The 21971-nt window shown below is 31.3% G+C and overlaps 2 pseudogenes; one reads left to right on the forward strand and one right to left on the reverse strand.

Moving 5' to 3' along the window:
- The first annotated feature begins 9960 nt into the window (after positions 1-9960).
- LOC120117354 lies at positions 9961-12186 on the forward strand (annotated as a pseudogene).
- A 2736-nt stretch (positions 12187-14922) lies between these two features.
- Positions 14923-18298, reverse strand: LOC120117357 (annotated as a pseudogene).
- Positions 18299-21971: the final 3673 nt, after the last annotated feature.

The following is a 21971-nucleotide window of genomic DNA, read 5'->3' on the forward strand; positions in this document are numbered from 1 at the left end:
TTCTGAAAATATTTCTGGAAAACGTTTACGATACGATGTTTGGAATGTTGTTTAAACATTTTTTTCCACTAGTGATGAGTTTTTTTTTAAATTATTATTTCTAATATTAAATACAATAAATATATTATTTCATAAAAACGTAATATTATTATTTTTTAAAGTATTAAATAATTTATTTATTATTAAATATTTTTTATAATTTATCAATAAAAATATTAATTAGTATATATTATTTTAAAGTTATAGTGTTATATTATATTTTAAAAATATTATTTAGTATTTTAAATATCTTTTAAATATTATTAGATTATTATAGATATATTATAATATAATATTATTCATTATTAATAATTTAATATTATTCTATGAAATTAATAATAATATAATTTTATTAATAATTTATTATATTATTAAATAAAAAATATAATATCTTATATTATTATAATATAATTGATTATTTATTATAATATTAAAAAAATATTATATTATATAATATTAATATATATTTTTAAATAATTTATAATTAATATTTTAATTAAAGTGATATTAAAATATTTTATTAATATTAAATTCATAAAATAAAATTATTTTGAGTATTTATTATTTGAGGTGAAAAGTTTGAAAAATGACTTATGAAAAATCAAACCGTAAGTCATTGTCCAAAAAACACAAATAAAATTCTGTTGATCAGAAAAATATTTTACGTTGACTAATCAATTTTACTCCAACCAAATATTGGAAAATATTTTTCGAAAAACTAATTATGTGAAACAAATACGAGATTTCGGGAAACTAATTTCATTTTAGTCAAATTTGTGGAAAACCCAAAATCTGAAAAGAAGCAAAGTTTACAGTCAGGGACTCAGGGCCCTTTAAGAAATGCCACGTGTACGACAACCTTACCGTTTTAACGGTTCTGAATAGAACAGGTGTCCTGAAATATCTAAGAAATTTAACTCTCTCTGGCAGTGACTTTAAGGTTTATTTAATGAAAGTGACCACCGAGGATTAATTAAAAATAACCGACAGTCTATGATTTAGAATTTAATTATTTTAAAATATTATTAATACTTTAATTTTACAATTACAAATTTACCATTGGTTTAATGTATATCACAAATAGCGGTAAAATTGTTAAGATAACATAATCACAAAAATGAATTTGCTCATATTAAGTGTAAAATTGTTCCAATAATATGTTTAAAAAATTTGTTCACTTAGAATTTAAAAAAAAGTTGTTCAAATTAAGTGTAAAATTATTTTTTAATTATGGCGTTGGTTTAGGGTTTAAGGTTTAAATTTAAATTTAGGGTTTAAAATTCACATAAATTACATGATAACTTCTGAAACACGTATGAATCATCTGATGATTTTTGAAATGTCACCAGTTATCCCTACTATTGTGATGCATATGAAACCGAAGAAACCGTCTTGTACTGCATACGACTTCCAAAGTCGTTGTATGTTCCAAGCAACTCCCAATAAAACATGAAGAAACATTGTGTCTTCCCAAAAAAGTCAGATGATATGTGCGACTTGCTATTGGTACTATACATTCATATTATCTCAACAATTAATTTCTCTTGTATGAACTATTTTGTCCAAACTATTATCTAAACAATTTTACCATCAAATACCTTTGTACTATTTTAAAATTGAAATTTAGCTTTTATATTTTAAATTCGTGATGTTGAGTCCCTATAATTCTTTGATTTAAAACTATGGTCACTACTACTGACTTCTATTCAATTTTAAAGTTAATTGATGATTTGAAAATTATAAAAAATAAAATACTTTTAATCCTTTGCATTTAACTTTTATCAAACTAATCTGTAAATTCTAAAAATAAATAAAAATAAAATAAAAGCTGTAAACATAGAAAATTTTAAAATTTATTTTACTTTTTATAACTTTCAGGTCAATAGTTAAATATGAAATTGAACAAATATTAAGAAAACAATTAAAATTTTTAAATAAAAAACAATTCGTAAATTCAATTTCAACATTTAAAACAATAAAATACTCTTGAGATATTTAAACCTTACAATTTTAATAAAATGTTAATATAATTTTTAAATTCTCATATTAAGAATAATAATTATACTAGTTTGGAAATTCAATAGTAAAATATTTTTTATTATAATGTGACATCTTTACTTTATTAAATTAAAATCTAAACAAACACCCATCCCAACTGATATTAAGAAAAGTTTTTAAATTTGTAATTAAAGCAGCTAACTTGTACACGTTATAATTTTTCTTAATGCCAACAATTAATTTATCTAGTAGGGATAAAATACTATATTCTTTAAACAATATCATGTGTTTAAATCCTAACATAATTTGAGGTGATTATAAGATAATATTTTTTTATAATTTTTTAATCAATTAATAACATACATATATCTTATAAATATAACTGTTTAAATTCAAATATTAATAATAGCTTAACAAATATTATTTTTTTTAATTTGTAATTAAAAATAGAAATGGAACATGGGAGGGATGAAGATATTTCTTATTCCACCAATAAACAAAAGAAAGTATAGTTGGTATGGCAGATACCGACCCAATACCTAATTTGATAATGAATTTAGTACACTTGTCCCTCTCCTCTCTTTTTCTTTAATTTTAAAGTAAGAATTAATGGTTTACTATAAATTAGTGGATGACTAATTTTGTTTCTTCAACATGTGATGTGGGACCTTTAGCCACATGAAGAATAATAAGTGTACTTCAAAGCACTCATCTTTGTATTATTGGTAACGTAACGCCATTAACTTTTCTAAAAATTAATATTAATATTTATACATTCTATATATTATTAATAAATTAGATGATATTATATCACTAAAAATAAAATTAAATAATTTTTTATTTTTATTATTATCTGATTTATTAATAGGTATAATATCAAAAAAAAATTAACATTTGATAAAATTATCATATTGACTCATATTATTTTAGAGTATTTTGATCCCTCAACATTTCATTTTAGATTAAAAAGATCCATGACGTTTGACTAAATAGTTACTTTAACTCTTATTATTTTTTAGTATTTTGCCATCTAACATTACATTTTAGGACTAAAAACTCTATTTTATAACATTGTCATATTGTTGATTAATAGTTTCTATACTTAGAAGAGTTTTTTAGCTCAAAATAAAATGTTGAGAAGCATAATATTCTAAAATAAATAAGAATTAAAATGATTATTTAATTCAATGTTAGAATATTCTTTTATCATTATGCCTTATTAATGATATATATGATGCAATAACCATAAATGTATTTAATATAAATAAAAACATTATAATATAAATTAATTATTAAAATATTAACAAGTTTATCATATACTACAAATATCAAAATATCACTACTTTTGATAAACTTTAAATGAAATCTTTTTTTGTCTATTTTTCATACAACCACCATCTCAAATAAAATTAGATTAATATGGCAAACTTTCTTGATAATAATCCATGATGAACCATAATGCAATTACCTATGTTATGGGCAGCTAAACCTACCCCATGATTTTCTTTTTCCTTTTTGGATGAAGTATACAAATGATCATCGATTATAAGGTGTTGTTTTGTTGAGTCTCCCGACTATTAAAATATATAAAATAGTCATTCAATTATAGAACATTATTTTGTTAGTCTCTCGACTATTAAAAGTTACAAAATGGTCACCCAACTATTCATTGTGTTCCAAACTTGTCATTTTTCGTTAAAATATTGACGACAGTCTAAGCTGGACATTAACATGCTGACTGAGATATGCTAAACTCTGATCTCAGAATCTCAAACGACTATCATATCTCAGGCAACATGTTAATGTGTAGTTTAGACGAATGTCAATTTTTTTACTGAAAAAAGATGAGTTTAAAACATATGAATAGTCAAATGATCATTTTGTAACTTTTAATAATCGATGAACTCAACAAAGCAACACAATATAGTCGGATGATCATTTTATAACTTTTAATAATCGTGAGACTCAACAAAACAACATCCTATAATAGAAACCATTTATGTACTTTAATTTTTATTTTTTTTGTTTTGTTGTTAATTTTGTTCTCCCGTCTCGCTTTTTTATGTAGATTTAAAACTTTAAGGCCCATGTAATTGAATAAATTCTTTTGATGAAACGTCCTTGCCTGCTGCCACAGTTTGATCAACTTTGCTACCCCAATACAAAACATTACTCGTGAACACATCATTAATAAGTTCACGTCACACGTTACGGCTCTCTCAACTAATTAAAATTAATTTACTCTTTCAATATGTGTTGGTTTAGATTAGCGCATTTTGGTTCATTTTGGTTTTAGAATGTCTCGAATTTAAATAAATTCTATTAGATTTGTGACTTAATATAAAAAGAAAGTGTTAAGTTTTCAAAAGTTTTCAAGATAAAAATACGTAACTGATGAGATCTGATCGTAACATTTAAGTCGAATTTAAGAAATTTTAAATTCATTGACATAAACAATATAAACCCTAAAATTTTAATGATAACCATTGTAGTTTGTCCTAAATTTTGTTAAATATAAAGTTGATTAGAAATTGTTATGAATAAATTGCAGTTTCAAATCGAGGAAATCTTTTAATTTAGATAACAATTTTATAAGAAATTGCTACACCGATATTGATGTTGTTTTAATTTAAAAAGCTACTCATGAAATAAATTTAAGAAATGAAAATGTCCATTAATGATATAATAACCTAAGTAATATGTATTTTCTAATATAAAAAGATAATGTATTAAATATTTTTTTTGTTTAAATAGTATGATTACTATTCTTAATCATGTCCTATAATCATCCAAATTTTATTCAATAACTACATTCTAAGTTTATAATTTCATGAGTTGTCAACTAATAGTTTTATTTCACTTGAATAAGCTAAATCAATTACGAATTTTTTTGAATCATTTCGGTGAATATAAGGTAATATCAGAATTTTTTTAACTAATTGATAACATACCGTAGACGCAGCAGCTACTTGAACCTATGGCATCTAAAAAATAATATTTACTTTTAGGGTGATATTGCCACGCTCGACGAATACGAATGAGCACCGTTAATGATGAGTATCATTAAATTAATTAAAAAATGTTAAATTATAAATTATGAAACGTATAATTATAAATTTGTTAAAAATTTAAATGAAATTTAATTAGAATAAAATATTTATAAAGAATTAGTTTTTAGGATAAATTATACCATGGACCACCTAACTATTTATCCCTTTTATTTTAACTACCGATTTTTTAATTTTGTCAATCGGGTCACCTAACTATTTAAATATTGTTAATCAAGCCACCCGTCGTTAATTATTAACGGAGGAGATGATGTGACAGTTAATAAAATTTATATAATTATACATTTAGTCCTCATTAATTACACACTCTATTAATTTGGTTCTAACTTTTATTTAATTCAATACATTTAATTATCAATTTGATGGTGACACGAGTCATTATGTGATTGATTTTTTTTTAATATTTTTATCTAATAAATTTTTATCCAATCAAATAGTGCCACGTGTCACCAATTAAATGAATGGAAAATAAAATAAATCAATAATTGTTGTTGGTAGACCAATAAATTTGTTTAGTATACAGAACATAATCTATATAATTTATAATATAGTTAATGGTAATAAATGATCTTATAAGGACTCAAACATGAAATAATTGAATAGTATGAAAATATAAAAAAATATATAAAAATATTATAATTGATTAATAAATGAATATGTTTTATTTATATTTTAAATCACATTTAATGCAAAAAATAAAATAAAAAGGAATTTAATATATTATAATTGAAATGTATCATTTTACATATTTTAGATTAATAAATTGTCTTCATTATTCTAATTTTATTCAACTGAAATTTATTATATCTTATATTTTAAAATATTATAACGTCAATCAGATTCTAATCTTATTTAACAACTATATATTAAAATAGACCAATTCAATAAAATCAAGCCCCCCTAAAATTTTCTTCAAATATATAATGAATAAATAATAAAATATAAAATTCTTACTCTAATCGGGATATAAACAAGTCAATGATAAGTTAAAATGCTAACTGCGATAAGCCCTCAACTATCAGGAAAATTCTAAGTCAACGAAGCTCTTTGTTATATTTCAATTATAATATATTAAATTATTTTTATTTTTCATTAAAATGATTTAAATTATAAATAAAATACATTCACATATTAATCATTTATAATATTTGTGTATATATATCATTTTATGTATTATTCAATTATTTCATGTTCGAGTTCTTACTAGGTCATATTCCCTTTTTTTATTGCCATTAACTATATATATTATGTCGTGATAGGTTTGTTATTTGAATGGTGCAGTCCAGTGGTTGGGACGTTTGCTTCCTCTCTTCACGTCTTTGGTTCAAACCCCACTAGCAGCGGTTATTGATTCAATTTATTTTCTATTTATTCAATTGGTGACACATGACACCATTTGATTGGATGAAAATTTTATTAAATTAAATAAAAATATTAAGAAAATTTCCAATCATATAGTGACATATGTCACCATCTGATTAAGGATTAAATTTATTGAATTAATTAAAAGTTAGCACCAAATTAATAGAATGCGTAAGTAATAAGGACTAAATGTGTAATTACACAAATTTTATTAACTGTCACGTCATCTCCTCCACTAATATTTAATCGTAGGTGGCTTTATTGGCAAGATTTAAATACTTAGGTGATCCGATTGAAAAATTAAAAAATTGGCAGTTAAAGTAAAAGTGGTAAATAGTTAGGTGGTCAATGTTATAATTTGCTCTAAAAACTAATGGTTTATAAACATTATATTTTAATTAAATTAAATTTAAATTTTAAACTAATTTATAATTATATATTCAATAATTTATAATTTAACGTTTTACAAATTAATTTAATAATGCTCATATGTTGAACTATGGTTTATAATATTTTGATATAACAAATTAAGGCAAAAAGTTTTTGGGCTTGATTGAATTTGTTCAAAGTTTTCAAAAATAATTCAAAGTCCATTAAAATATAATTTGAGCAAAAAAACTCTTTTTCTGGGTACGTAGTATCGATATTGTTCTTACAGTATCGATATTGCATGAACAATACCAATACTATTCACGTGGTATCAATACCATATGTAAGAGAAGTATCGATACTCTCTAGGTAGTATCGATACTACCAGGTAATTTTCAAATTGCTCAAATTTCAGAATGCAAAATAGATATCGATACTCAAAGGAGTATCGATACTACTTCACAAAGTAATATTGATACCATGGCCATAGTATCAATACTGGTCCAGCCAAACGGCTAGTTGATTTAAAAATAATAAAGGAAGTACTGATACTCATCAAAAGAGAGTACCGATAGTCCCTGTCCTGGGTAATTTTATTTTGCAGAAAATTAATCTCCAACGGCTCCAAAACATCCCCAACGACCACAAACACATTCCAACATATAAATACAAGTTCAAGACACTTGAAGAAGGTTACCAACACCTATCCAAGCATTCAAACACAAAAGAAACACTTTTCACTCTTTATTTTCTTTCTCTTGTAAATATTTGTGTTTTTGTGAGCTTTAACTTTGTAAACACCTAATTTGTAAGGGTTTTCTTGTTTACATCTCTTTTTCTTTTGTAAAGGGGTTTTGCTTCTAGTTTATCCAAGTGAAAAACTAGGGAGTTGTAAAGTGAAAAACTAGGGAGTTGTAAAGGTTATCTCTTTCTTGAAAAAGAAAGAACAAATTAGTGGATTTGTTGGAAAATCCTAAGTGAGAAGTTTAGGTAGTGGATGTAGACTTGGATGATAAGCCGAACCACTATAAATCTTTGTGAAAATTTCTTTATCTTTTTACTCCTTACTCCTTAAACTTTAAATTGTCAATTCACCTCTTCTTAGCACATTTTCAGTTGTTCAATTGAGCTTCATCGCAATTCTAACATCATCGTTAAAGATGACCATCCACGCTCGAAGCGTTGTAGAAATTTTCTTACTTTTTATCATTGAGGTCACTTAGGATAAGACAATCCTATATATAAATTATATAACATTTAAAATCTATGATTTTATTTATCTGAATGATTTTTTTGGAGTTTAGAAATTATGATCTATAATCTAAAATTTTAAGATGTAATTTTTTGAATAGTCTAGAGTGGTTATAAAATAGTATTTATTTAGATTTTTCTTTAATTTTTGACAACACGCATATACCTTATAGATGTAACTGTATGAACTCGAAATTTTTAGGAGAACACTACTTTAGCGCACACACCCTGGAGACGTATTTGTTTATAATCTTACTTGGTCATTGATAACATACACTCTAAAAATGTAATTACTCGAATCCAAGACCTTAAAGAAGAAGAACAATACTTTAACCACTTAGGGGGAGATTGGTTCACGAAATGTAAGATTACCTTTGGGAATAACATTACTATAGGAATATTGTATTACTTTGTTTGGTTTGTTTAGCAGGAATGTAAGATTATAATATTTGGTTAGAGGAATATAAAATTACTTAGATGCATATTTTACCAAAGTATCATTGCGATATGTGTTTTTTTAAAGTTAAACTTTAATATCAATTTATAAATATTTGAATGAAAATTTATAAAAATATTTTAATCGTTATAATATCTAATTTTTGAGGAAAAAAATTACATTTAGTATATAATTAATATAATTAGTAAATTAAATTTATATTTTTAAATAACGTTCATAAGTATCATATTTATCTATATAAAATATAATATAAATAAAAAAGTAATATTATGATATTGAGTGGATAAAGATATTTTTCAATATATAAGATCCGTTTTTTAATTACTAAAAGTTAAATATGATTTTAAATAATTACATCTTTACAATAATATTATTTTTTTCATCCCATAAAATTACAAATAGTAAATATATTGAATATTAAAAATATAAGAGATTTTAAATTCTCAAATTTATCAATATTTTAGTTAATCAAAATCTTTGTATATTAATATTATTATGTTTATAATTTTGAGTAAAACATAAAAGGTAAGAATTGAGAATGATTATTATAAAAAGATCTCATTAGTTCAAGGGAATTTTTATCCAAAGTGTTGAGAATTATATAATACTTAAGAATTTATAGGTAATGATATTCTCATCATTTTAACTAAAAAAAATTATTATTGAGAAAAGAGTATTTCCTAATAATAATATTTTCTGTAAATTAAACATGAGAATTCAATTCTGAATAATCTTTTTTGACAACCAAACGCACTCTTAAATTAATTATCTCAATTAATATATTTGGATTTTATCCAAAATCCCTCTTAAGAATCCCATTCCATTATTACTTAATTATCCCATTGTTGGTTATATACGTGAAATTTACTCATTTATCCAAGAACTTGGATGAGTAAATGGCGTATTCGGAATGGCATTTCAGTAAACTCAACACCTCATCTAATCCCTGCCAAAAAACGTCCGTTACTCAGAACATAACGGCAATTACAATTTTAAAACACGTTTGGGTCAAACTTCAAATCCTTATATAAAGCCAACGGCTACATTACCGTTCTTCCCCCACTATCAAATCGACGCCGACGGTTTCGTTTTTAGCACCGGAGTAGAGAAAATCGGCGAAAAGATCGCGCAAATTTGGAAAACAGAAAGAGCAGAAATATCGGAAAAAAGAGAGATGACGAGTAGTGTAAATTAATCGGGTAGTTTTGGATCGCCCACCTCTACAGTTGATTGTTGTTTCCAATGTTCATTTTAAAAAGCTCCCATTTTTCAACCTTTGCTTTCGATTCTTTTCCCCTCGGTAAAGAATCCGCTGTCTTTCCTTATCAGAGTTTTGGGTTTCGGCCACTGCAGCAGCAGCAGCTAATATCCCAGTCTCTTGACTGCCATTGCAGAGATTGAAAGATAGATAATTAGTTTTCCCTTTTTATTTTTGCCTTTTGCCTTTCTTCAATCGTGCTCTAGGGTTTTGGCAACGGAAATCAACATTTGCAGAAATGTCCGTTGCGGATGTTGCTTGGAGGCGGGTCAATCAAGAACCGGTTCCCCCTGCCGCTAGTTATTGCAAGAACCAAGGGGCGGGTGATTCCATCTTGATTTACCTCTCGATCTCTGGTTTGGTGATCCCGATGCGAGTCCTTGAGTCAGACCCGATTGCCTCGGTCAAGCTTCGGATCCAGACGTGTGAAGGGTTTGTAGACGAAACAGAAGCTTGTTTTCGGGGGCAGAGAATTGGCTCGTAACGATTCGCTCGTTAAAGACTACGGCATTAAAGGAGGTAATGTTTTGCATTTAGTCTTGAAACTTTCCGATCTTTTGCTCATCACCGTACGGACGAGTTGCGGTAAAGAATTTGAACTGCATGTTGATCGGAATCGAAACGTTGGGTATTTGAAACAAAGGATTGCCAGAGAAGGAAAGGGTTTTGTTGATGTTAATGAACAAGAAATCTTTTGCAACGGAGAAAAAGTCGACGACCAAAGGTTGGTTGAGGATCTTTGTAAAGATAATGATGCTGTGATTCATTTGATTGTTCAGAAATCAGCCAAAGTTCGAGCTAAGCCCGTTGAGAAGATTTGGAACTTTCAGTTATCGCCGAGTGTGATTCAGATGAGCTAAGAGGAGGAATTGTAGGAGGTGAACGAGACAAGCCCGAGGGGCTTCAAATTGTGACACAAGAACAATCTGTCAGAGATTTTTGGTTGGAACCTGTTCTCGTTAATCCTAGACTGAAATTGCCTTCTTTTGTGTGGGATATGATCGATTCGACATTTGAAGGATTGCTGGTAGGGAACCGGCCGATCCGATCATCCGAAGGGACCGGAGGGACTTACTTCATGCAAGACAAGTCCGGGTTCGATTATGTTTCCATTTTTAAGCCTATTGATGAGGAGCCTATGGCTGTAAACAATCCACAGGGGTTACCTGTTTCAACCAATGGTGAAGGATTGAAAATGGGTACCAGGGTTGGAGAAGGAGCTTTAAGAGAAGTGGCTGCTTATATATTGGATCACCCCAAGAGCGGACCTCGATCTTTGTCCAGCGAGATGTTGGGGTTTGCCGGTGTACCTCCTACATGCATGGTTCAATGCTTGCATGAAGGATTCAACCATCCTGATGGATATGGATGTTCACCCGAGAATGTTAAGGTTGGATCCTTGCAGATGTTTATCAACAACTCTGGGAGTTGTGAGGACATAGGTCCTGGAGCATTCCCTGTAGAGGAAGTGCATAAGATCACCGTGTTCGATATAAGAATGGCTAATGCCGATAGGCATGCTGGGAATATCTTGATTGGAAAAGGGACGATGGCCGGACTGTTCTTATTCCAATTGATCATGGCTACTGCCTGCCTGAGTGTAAGTACTATCATTCTAATAATGCATGACATGTTTGTGTTTATTAAGTGTTTGCACATACATGAGAACTGTTACTTGAAAAATCTGTTGTTGGTTGAGTTGTGTGAATCCTTTTGAAATTCTGGAAACTCTAACACAGCTATCATTTGAAATTCGAATGATGCCTGCTTTGATCTCAGGATCCACTCTCATAACTACATTTAAATATTTCGATTTCGAAACTAATTTCCTTTTGGCTCTACTTGTAGTTTGAGGATTGCACATTTGATTGGCTCTATTGGCCACAGTCACGGCAGCCTTACTCATCAGACACCATTGCCTACATAAAATCACTGGATCCTGAACAAGACATTGCACTTCTGAAATCGTATGGCTTGGATGTTCCTCTCGAGTGTGCACGAACGCTCCATATCTCCACCATGCTTTTGAAGAAAGGGGTTGAGCGAGGTCTCACACCGTTCGCGATCGGAAGCATCATGTGCAGGGAAAACATAAACAAGGAATCTGCAATCGAGCAGATGGTTCGAGAAGCTTGGGATTCCTTACTTCCAGGCGTGAGTGAAGCTGCATTTATTCAGAGCATCTCGGAAATCATGGATACTTGGCTTGACAAATTGAATTTACCCTAGTTCTTTGTCATCCACAAAAATAACTAGGTGCAACTTCTTTGCTGCTTTCACATAATGATGAGTCCATTTTTCTGGACTGCAAATTATGATAATTTAGGTGGCTTGACAAGCTTTCAATTTTTTATTTTATTTCTGTGTTTCTTCTTTAACTCTGTCAAATCATCCTATTTTACTCTGCAAAGAATCTCCATAGATCACAGGAGCTCAAAAGGAGCAATAAAACTTGTACATATTGGTCTTCTAATCCTAATCCGAGTGTGTAAACATTTCGCAGGGTATATTTATGTTTATCCTTTTTCATTTTAATTTACATGTTATAATTAATATTTGTATGTATACGGAGCATCATTACAAGTACTAACCGGATTGAACTTTTGTTGTTCTCTCTGAAAATTTTAAATTCTCTTACAAGTATTTTGTTTGTATTTTTTATTGACAATCTGTTTCGATCTCTCAAATTTTATAAATTCGTCTCCTAATATAAAATCATACGTCCATCCAATAAACTTGCACCTAAAGAAAGTGAACCATCACTTACCACTCTTCCCCTGTCTAGTACTTTTCTTCTAGTTCTAGTTCTGGTACAACAATGAAGCAAAAGCTCAATGAAAACAGGTGACCTTGAGTTTTCATTTCCTTTTCTTTATCCAAGGAAAGCTCCCCTTTTCTTAATCCGGTGAGCTTGAACTTTTTTCCAGAAAATTATGGATACTTTAAGAAGTTTAGTTTGGAACTCAAAAACCTAAATAAATTGATGCATATATAACATCTTAAACACCAAAACATAAACTTTGAATTGTAGCATTTTACAAGAGTTGTTAGCTTCTTCCAAAGATGGTGAAAACGACGTTGAAAGATGTAAATTCAAAAGGACTGGAAACGACAAAAAAAAACATTAAAAGATTGATAGAGGCTGTATATTTATTAACACTTGATTTAGTCGATGCGTGTTGTAAGCGAATGCATGCATTTATTTTTGGGTAAAGTACACAAATGGTACCTCTACTATATTATACTTCTTTTTTGAGTCACTCAACTATTAAAAGTTACAAAATGGTCCCCCAACTATAGGACACTATTTTGTTGTGCCACCTTACTATTAAAAGTTGCAAAATGATCATTTGACTATTCATTTGTTCCAACTCGGTTGATTGGAATATTATGTAATCATATTTTAATAATATTCACTAGCACCACCGTTGTTTCCAAACACTTGCTCGACGATATAATGTTTTAAGCACTGGCTGTACGACATAATGTAAACGGAGAATTGATCCATAAAATATAGTTCAAACGATTTTGTGATAAGATTTTATCATGTGCCCGATTCAGCTGATTACGTTTTGGGTGACATGGTTAAACGTGTATGTCCTTAGGGATGTATATTTCTAACAAGCGGAAGGCGAAGACAATTTTAGTTGGTGCTTTAAGAAGCTTCTGAAATTGAGGGAAGAAGCTTTTTCTTTATTTACCTATGCTGGTAATTTAGGCAAGGTCAAAGTAAAATGAATTTGGTCGAAGATCTGAGTAAAATATCCAAAGGTTTCTTGACATAGGATTATTTGGTTTCCTCTCCATATTTCCAAACATACAATTATTTGGATGACAATTTTGAGAAGATTCTTACCGAAGACAGGTTGTTGCAAATGTGTGTGTGGATAACTAATACCCTCTTTGTAGAACTGCAGTTGAAACTAAGTCACTTGTTTTATGAATGCTCTTTCTCGGGAAACGTTTGGGATGATATCTGAGGTTATGTGACTTGCCTAGGAGAACAATGCGTTGAGAGGAGCAGCTGGAAAGGGCGATCGCTCACTTATAGGGCAAGTCATTGCTTGTCATCATTCTTAAACTGGCCTAGAATGCATTTATCTATTGCATATGGGAGGACAAAATTTCTAGGTTGTTAAGAGGTTTCCATAGAACCTGAGGTTGTATTAGATGCTGTGAATAATTGACTCGCATTAGAATATGTGGTAGATGCATTGATAGGGTTGATTCTGTGAATTGTCTGTTATGTTTTATGAGGGGGATTATCTTGTAGTTGTATTGATAGCTAGGTGATTCGATTGTTTTTGTAGTAGTTTTACTGCTTTTTGAAACGTACTTTTTTACCAAAAATGTACTCTTATCAACAATTAGACAATAAACATTCAATCACCCTTGTAGTCACTGGTGCTCGAACCTATGACCTATAAGAACAACATCAATTCCTCTAACCACTAAGATAGTTGATTTGTGCTAATTTCTTTTTAAATTATAATATTTTTATCTGTTTTTTAAATAATTTATATAGAAAATAATTCTGTCAAATTAGATAAAATTTTAAAAATCATCAAATATTTAATATTATTATAGAATTTTAAATTTAAAACTTCGATTGGTCATTCATAATGGTTAAGTTAAAAGAAGTTGAGAACTTAATTCTTAGAGAGTAATCTCTTATGTGTATAATCTTGAAACATATATTTTTTTTCTCATTTTACTTTTTATATTTAGGGGTAGTTGTTATTCTTCTTTTTATACTTTCTTAAAGTTTATTTATTAATTATTTTAAAATTAATGACATAGTTTTAATAATATCATTATTAAAATTAAATCTATATAGTTTTCTTGAAAATCTAATAAATTTTATTACAGACATAATTTAAAATAAAGGAGAAAGGAGGAATTCTGATTACATGTATCCGTAGTTCATGTTCTATGACAACTTACTCGTATTGCTATAACAACCACAGAGGATGGCTAGTAATGTATAATACAAAGCTTCTGACAAATTGAAGCAACCCTAAACTATATGTAAGTCTTCGTTTAATCCCCCTATTCATCACCCTATAATTCTGTCAACAATAAAACAATATAATCAGTGCCTTTATAAGAATGCTGGTTTGACAATTAACACTGTGTATTCTGTCCTCAGTTTCACTCAGGAGATCCATATCCATAAGGATTCTTGCTGGCCCAGTTCCACTGATCCCTGCACATTTCTTCGATGCCGTATTTCGCCCTGCAACAATCGATGCAGGAATTGGTTGTTACATCTCTTTCCTAAAGTAAAAAGAAAAGAACCAAGACGCCTGTGCTTTTTTTTTTCCATGTGTACGGCCTTACCTCCAATTTAATTCACGCTCTGCCTTTTCGGTTGAAGCATACACGATTTCGGCATCACCGGGTCGACGTCCAGCCATTACGATAGGTATTTTCTGATTAAAAGTTCAAATTTCGTTCTGTTAGCTCAATATAATTGTCCAAGTTATTATACTCTGCGTCTGTGGCACGGAATGGAACGAAGGAATAACGAAACAAGATCGAACGAGGAAACAAATACCTTCCCGGATGCCTTTTCAAAGGCAGCAACCATCTCCAAAACTGACGTTCCTTTACCCGTTCCTAAGTTGTAGACCTCACAACCTACAATCACAGTGCTAATATGATTAACGCCAATTCCATTTTCATGGAATACATAGTTGAGAAAGAACTATTTCAGTATATGACCCTTCTCTTCTACCATAAGCCAAATAATTGAGGCGTTTCAATACATTACATGGAAGGAAACAAAACAAGAAAAATACCTATATTTGGATCAGATAGTTTGCGTAGTGCGGCAATATGGCCATCTGCTAAATCAACAACGTGGATATAATCACGTACCTGAAAAAGACAACACAGCTTTTTGTCACAAGGGATCACAACCTTGAATATAAATTTCCCAATAACTTGATGTTTAAGTTCAAGAAAAAGATTGCAAAAGCTAATGCAAAGAATAACACTGAACTCCTCAAAATGTTGAATGGCACAAACTATTCAATCATACATATACTGAAAACAAATTCTGAAATATGAGAAGATCAATTTGGAATCTAAAAGTCACAGATGAAAAGCTTACCCCAGTACCATCCTTTGTTGAATAATCATTTCCAAACACTGTCAATGCTGGTCGCCTCCCAACGGCGACTTGTTGCACAAAAGGCATGAGATTGTTTGGAATACCCCTGGGATCCTCACCTATATGGCCACTAGGATGTGCGCCAACTGGATTAAAATATCTTAGAAGTATGATCTTCCATTCAGGATCCGAACGGTGGATGTCATGACAAATTTCTTCAATGAAAAGCTGAAAGACCAACCATGTCAGACAATAGATGACGCTATGGGAGAAAATATCAATTGACAAATTCCTAATAACTCATAAGATTCATAAGCAAAACTAGTAAAATGTAATGGCTATCCATGGTTATTTCTTTATCCATACTGCTTCTTTGAGATGCAAAAGTGTATGCACTTATGAAAGGTTCACCGCATACCTTTGTTCGTCCATATGGATTCACTGCAGCCAGGGGGAACTCTTCTGTACATGGAACTTCCTTTGGCCAGCCATAAAAGTAGCAGACGATGAAAACACAAGCTGAAATGTTATTAAATTGGAAGATTGATCAAGTTATAGGACTAAAATTGACAACCCAATTCATATTGAATTATACAAGGTTATTAAAGCAACTCTAGATTCCATAGGGGGCAGCCTATGCAATTAAAAGATCTAAGAACATAGCCTTTGAATTGAAACAAAGTTTACTTTTCTTTATCTCTAGTGTTAATAATTTCTTAGCTGATGCAAAACAGCGGCAGGCTGGAAACTGCATTTATTTATTTATTTCGTAATAACTAAAGTTATATTGCTGTAAAACTATCATACAAGAGGAGGGTAAAGAGAAATACACTTTTACATCCATGAGCAGCCATGACTTCCAACAGGGTGATTGTCCCAATGAGATTGTTGTCATAATAGAGCAATGGTTTCTCTACACTTTCACCAACTGCTTTTAGTCCAGCGAAGTGAATCACGGCATCAAACCTGCAATATAATCATGTAAATACCTTAGAGGTTTAGCAAGAGGAAAAAGGCAAAGATAAACTGCATATTGATTCTTCACAGTACTTTATCTCAGTAAAAAGCTTTTCGAGTGCTGATCTATCCCGAAGGTCCACCTGCAGTAGAAAGCAAAGGTTCAAACATTAGTCCACCTTAGATTTATGGTCAGAACAAATCTTGGATGAATTAATAATATAATTTAGTGATACAAATATTTTGAACACTAAACACCAATAATGTTATAATAATTCAACCGCACATGATGAATCATAGCCGACAAATTCCATGAACATTTTATATCAAGAGAAACAAAAGCAGAACAATAGAGACCCTTCAACTGTAAGTTTACAGATGATAAAAGTTCAACAATTAACTCGGGAGTAAAATCAAGGTGGAAAACTTTTCATTAACATCCAGCTAAAGTAATTCACAATCAAAGGAGTGCTTCACTAACATTTGGGTTACCGAAAATAAAACATTATTGAAACACACCAAATAGGCTTTTAATATATATATATAAAAGTTACTTTTTCATTCTAGACGACCCGATTTAAGCAGTTGTATTTGTATGTGTATAGACTAAGAAAAATTCTGAATAGATACTATCTGTAATGATCCATAATACTGTAACTCCATTTAATTAAATTATTAACTCACTGAATTCTAATTTATAAACAATCAAAGGCCTAACTTCTTCCACGTGCAATTCAAGTAACCTAGTTAAAATTCTTATAAACTGTAATCATAACTTTTAAATGATCATTATAGTTTAATGGAGAAAAAGAATTTTAAATTAATTCACTAATTCCTTTACCAATCAAATTAAAGATACAAGTGAAAATATGCAAGAGGGAGAGGGGGAGAGAGAGAGAGCCGAGAGCAATACGAACATACTTTAAAATTCGCAATTATTCCAAGAAATTCTCATTTAAAAATAATTTTAATCACCGAATTTTAGAACAGACCGCGTTGCCAGCTAAAGCAATTTAATTATCAAAGAAGCCTTAAAGTTAAATCCAAATTAAACCAATTAGACTCCAAATTAGCAGTTTAAGCATATAAATTAATAAGCTTTCTCGGTTCCTATTTTGGCAACCAACTCAGCAATCACAATTAAAATATTACAAAATTACACTCGAACACCTTTTCTCTTTCTCTTTTTAAAGAAAAATGAAATTCGATGAGTTCAACTGTTCAACGAACCTGGCGAAAAGAAAGATTTCTGCCGAATTCACCGGCGAGTTCCTCGACTCTTTTGATAGCAACGACCGATGAATTCAGATTATCAGCGACGACCACTTTGTATCCGCCTAACAGCAGCTGCAACACTGTGTGGCTTCCTATATACCCGACTCCACGGTCACCAGAATGTTCTTCGACATGATCGATCCAATCAAACCAAATACCAAAACAAAACAGAACAGAACAGAGCAGAGCAGAAAAACGTAAAACCCCAAAGAGAAGATGAAACAGAGAAATAAGCGTTTGGAAGATAAAGAGACTTTCCTTTGAATTAAATGAGAGAAAGAGGAGGGTATTTATAGCAGGAATGAGAGATTTAATGAGGAAAATAAATGAAATTAAATAAAAGTCCAAATCAAAAGGAAAATACGTTTATTGAATAAGAGAGGAATGATGATCCGCCACGTGGAGAGATTTTTCTTTACATTCAACTGCCTATACGTGGCAGTTTTTGATGGGCTTGGACTAAATTAACCTTCTGGTACTTTATTTTCTGTCTTGTTTGCAATCGGATCTTCTGGATGTTTTTGTACTTTTGTTTAATAACTATGCTTATATACAATTTTTTCCAGAGAATTTGGTGAAGCTTTTTGACCTTTCTTTCACTATCGTATCACTTAAAAACTTTAAATTCTTTTTATAATTTATATTTTTAATTTTTATTAAGTATTCAATTTTGTACAACTAAAATTTTATAATTTTTATTCTCTAAATTTTTATTATAATTTCTTAAATTTTGATCCTAATATAAAATCACACATTTATTCAAGTTGTAGTGGTGAAAATTTGGACATTTACAGTGAAATCAGTTTGTAGAAGAGTTAACAGTCAAACAGTTAAAATGAATCAATAAGTTTTAAATTACTAAATATGTTTAATTTTTATTTATTTTTTTAATAATTTAATTTTAATAAATTATCAAACATCACGAATATATTTTCTTAAAAACTTTTTTTGGATAAGTAAATTATATCATCCAAAAAGAGTACAGCAAAGCTGTGACAAGAACAAGACAAAATCAGCACTAGATCAGCCCCCAATTTATACCCACTTGCCTATTTACATCATCAATCTCCTGTAAACTATAGCTATACAATTTGATTTTTACAGCATCTTTAATACTACTTACAATCATATCAGCAGAACGCGAAACACCCCTAAAGCTTCTATGGTTACACTCCTCCCAAATGTAATACAAAAAACCAGTCCAGCCAAGCTTAAGAATCCTCACCCTGAGAGATTTGCCCTTCAAGTTTACAATCAACCATTGAAGGCAATCGTCCCAATTAAGCGAAGCAGGACGAATCCCACAGGAGATTAGCACAGCATCCCAAACTTCTTGAGCAAAGAAGCAATCAGCAAAGAGATGGTCCCGGGACTCAATCCCAGACCCACACAGGACACATCCATGATCCAAGACCAGACCGAACCTAATCAGCCTATCTCTCGTAGGCAGTCTATCAAGGGTGGCCATCCAGGCAATAAGGGAGAATTTTGGAATATGAGCAGGGAACCAAATGATCCTGTGCCAAGTAACTTTCGCTGCACGAACTCTGATCTGATCCCAAAGCCATTTACCCTTAATCAGGCTCCAATTAGTACAAGGAATAAACAAGTTCCTAGCTTCCTCACGAAGTTTCAACAGCTTTTTTAACAACCAGCTGAAATAGGCTTTGTACTCAACTTCCCAGAAGCTTACAGCTTTAAGACAGTATGCATGTAACCATGCAATCCAGAGAGAACCATCATTTGCAAGAATTTTTTTAATGAGCAAAAGGCAGCAAGCCTTATTCCAAAGAACAAGACTTCTTAGACCCAGACCCCCCTCAGACCTAGGTGAGCAGATTTGGCTCCAACTTACACGAGCACCTCTGGCAGGGACATCACAACCTTTCCAGAAAAAACGCATGCAAAGCCTCTCAACATCATTGATAATCCCCTTGGGAAGAACCAGCTGCCTGCTCCAGAAGTTAAAGATACTGAACAAGACGGTTTTACCAACTGCAGCCTGCCCCCAAAACTGAGCTTTTACTAGACCATTGAGCCAGTTTACCTTTAATACGTTCCAAGAGAGCAGAACAGTCCTTCCCCGTGAGTTTACGAGTAACAAGAGGAACTCCAAGATACCTGACAGGGAACTGCGCAGTCTTAAACCCAGTAGCTTGCTGGATCAGACCAAGAGTGTTAATGTTTAAGCCACAGGCAAAAATTCTGTCTTCAAAACATTTAGCTTTAATCCTGACAGTTCGTAGAAAACCTCTAAAGTGCTCAGCACTCCCATCACAGACTCAAGAGAGCCATGGCAAAAAACTAACAGATCATCCGCGAAGCAAAGGTGAGTGAGAGAGACTCTCTTGCATTTGGGATGTAATCTAAAAATTCCTCTCTTGGCAGCAGCATTCAACAGGGAGGATAGGACATTCATTACAATAACAAAAAGGTAAGGGGATAGAGGATCCCCTTGCCTAATCCCCCTAGCCCCTTTAAAGTACCCTACTAAACTACCATTCAAGCAAACAGAGTACATAGGGGTGGTAATACAAGCCTTGATCCAATTGCAAAACACATCAGGCAGCCCCATTGCCTCCAGAATAGACAGCAAAAAATTCCAGTTAACAGAATCAAAAGCCTTTTGCAAATCAATCTTTACAGTACATCTAGGAGAAAGGTTTTTCCTAGAATATCCCTTCACAATTTCCTGAGCTAACAGGGTATTATCAACTATGTTTCTACCCTTGACAAAAGCTGATTGATTGTATGAAATCAGACCAGAGAAATAAGGAGTAAGTCTATCAACAAGAATTCTGGTGATAGTTTTGTACACAACTGAGCAGCAAGAAATAGGCCTAAAATCCTTGGCTAGGGTAGCATTTGGAGTTTTAGGGACCAAAACTAAGGTTGTGGAATTGAAGGAAGGCAGTAAACAGGATGTAGAGAAGAAATACCTCACAGCAGCAATGAAATCATTGTCCACAATGCTCCAGGAAGCTTTGAAGAAGCCAGCAGTGTAGCCATCAGGGCCAGGGCTTTTATCCTTCCCTTGTCTGAAGAGAGCCTCTTTGATCTCCACATCACTCACCTCCTTAGTAAGACATATATCTGCACCTTCAGGAAGACAAACATTAATCAAGTTCTTCAGATCTTTAGCAGGGCAGCCTTTAACTGAGGGGTCAGGAGAGCCAATGAGGTTAGTAAAAAAACCCACTAACTCAGTAGCCATATCTTTAAAAGAATCAAACACCTGCCCATCCTCGCTTTTAATAACTCTGATAGTGTTCCTCTTTTTGTTAGCCTGAACCTTCTGATGAAAGAACTTTGTATTCAAGTCCCCCTCACTAAGCCAATGAGCTTTGGCTTTCTGTCTATAGAAGGCAGCTTCAGCAGTTTCCAAATCCACAAGTTCAGAATGAACCCTATTCTCATCATCAATCCTTCTTAGAGCTGTGTGAGTCAGATTAAAAGTTTGGATATGCTCCAATTCAGACCTTTTATCTTTGACTCTACCAGAAATGTCAGAGAAAAACTCATTGTTAAGCTCCTTGAGTAATGGCTTAAGCCTCCTCAGCTTATTGAAAAAACAACACATAGCAGAGCCTCCACAATGTCTCTACCAGGAGTCTCTAACAGTGATCAGGAACCTATCATGGCCAATCCAACAATTAAAGAACTTAAAAGGCTTTGGGTGCATGGTCATTGTTGCCTTATGTGACCACAACAAGCCTAAACAATGGTCAGAAACCCCCTGGGCTTTATATTCAACAAAAGAGTCTGGGAAATCCAATAACCATTGATCATTGACTAAAATTCTGTCAAGCTTGCGGGCCAAGA

This window comes from Hibiscus syriacus, unplaced genomic scaffold (genome assembly GCF_006381635.1).
Source record: "Hibiscus syriacus cultivar Baekdansim isolate YM2019G1 unplaced genomic scaffold, ASM638163v2 tig00110319_pilon, whole genome shotgun sequence".
In the NCBI taxonomy this organism is placed as follows: Eukaryota; Viridiplantae; Streptophyta; class Magnoliopsida; order Malvales; family Malvaceae; genus Hibiscus; species Hibiscus syriacus.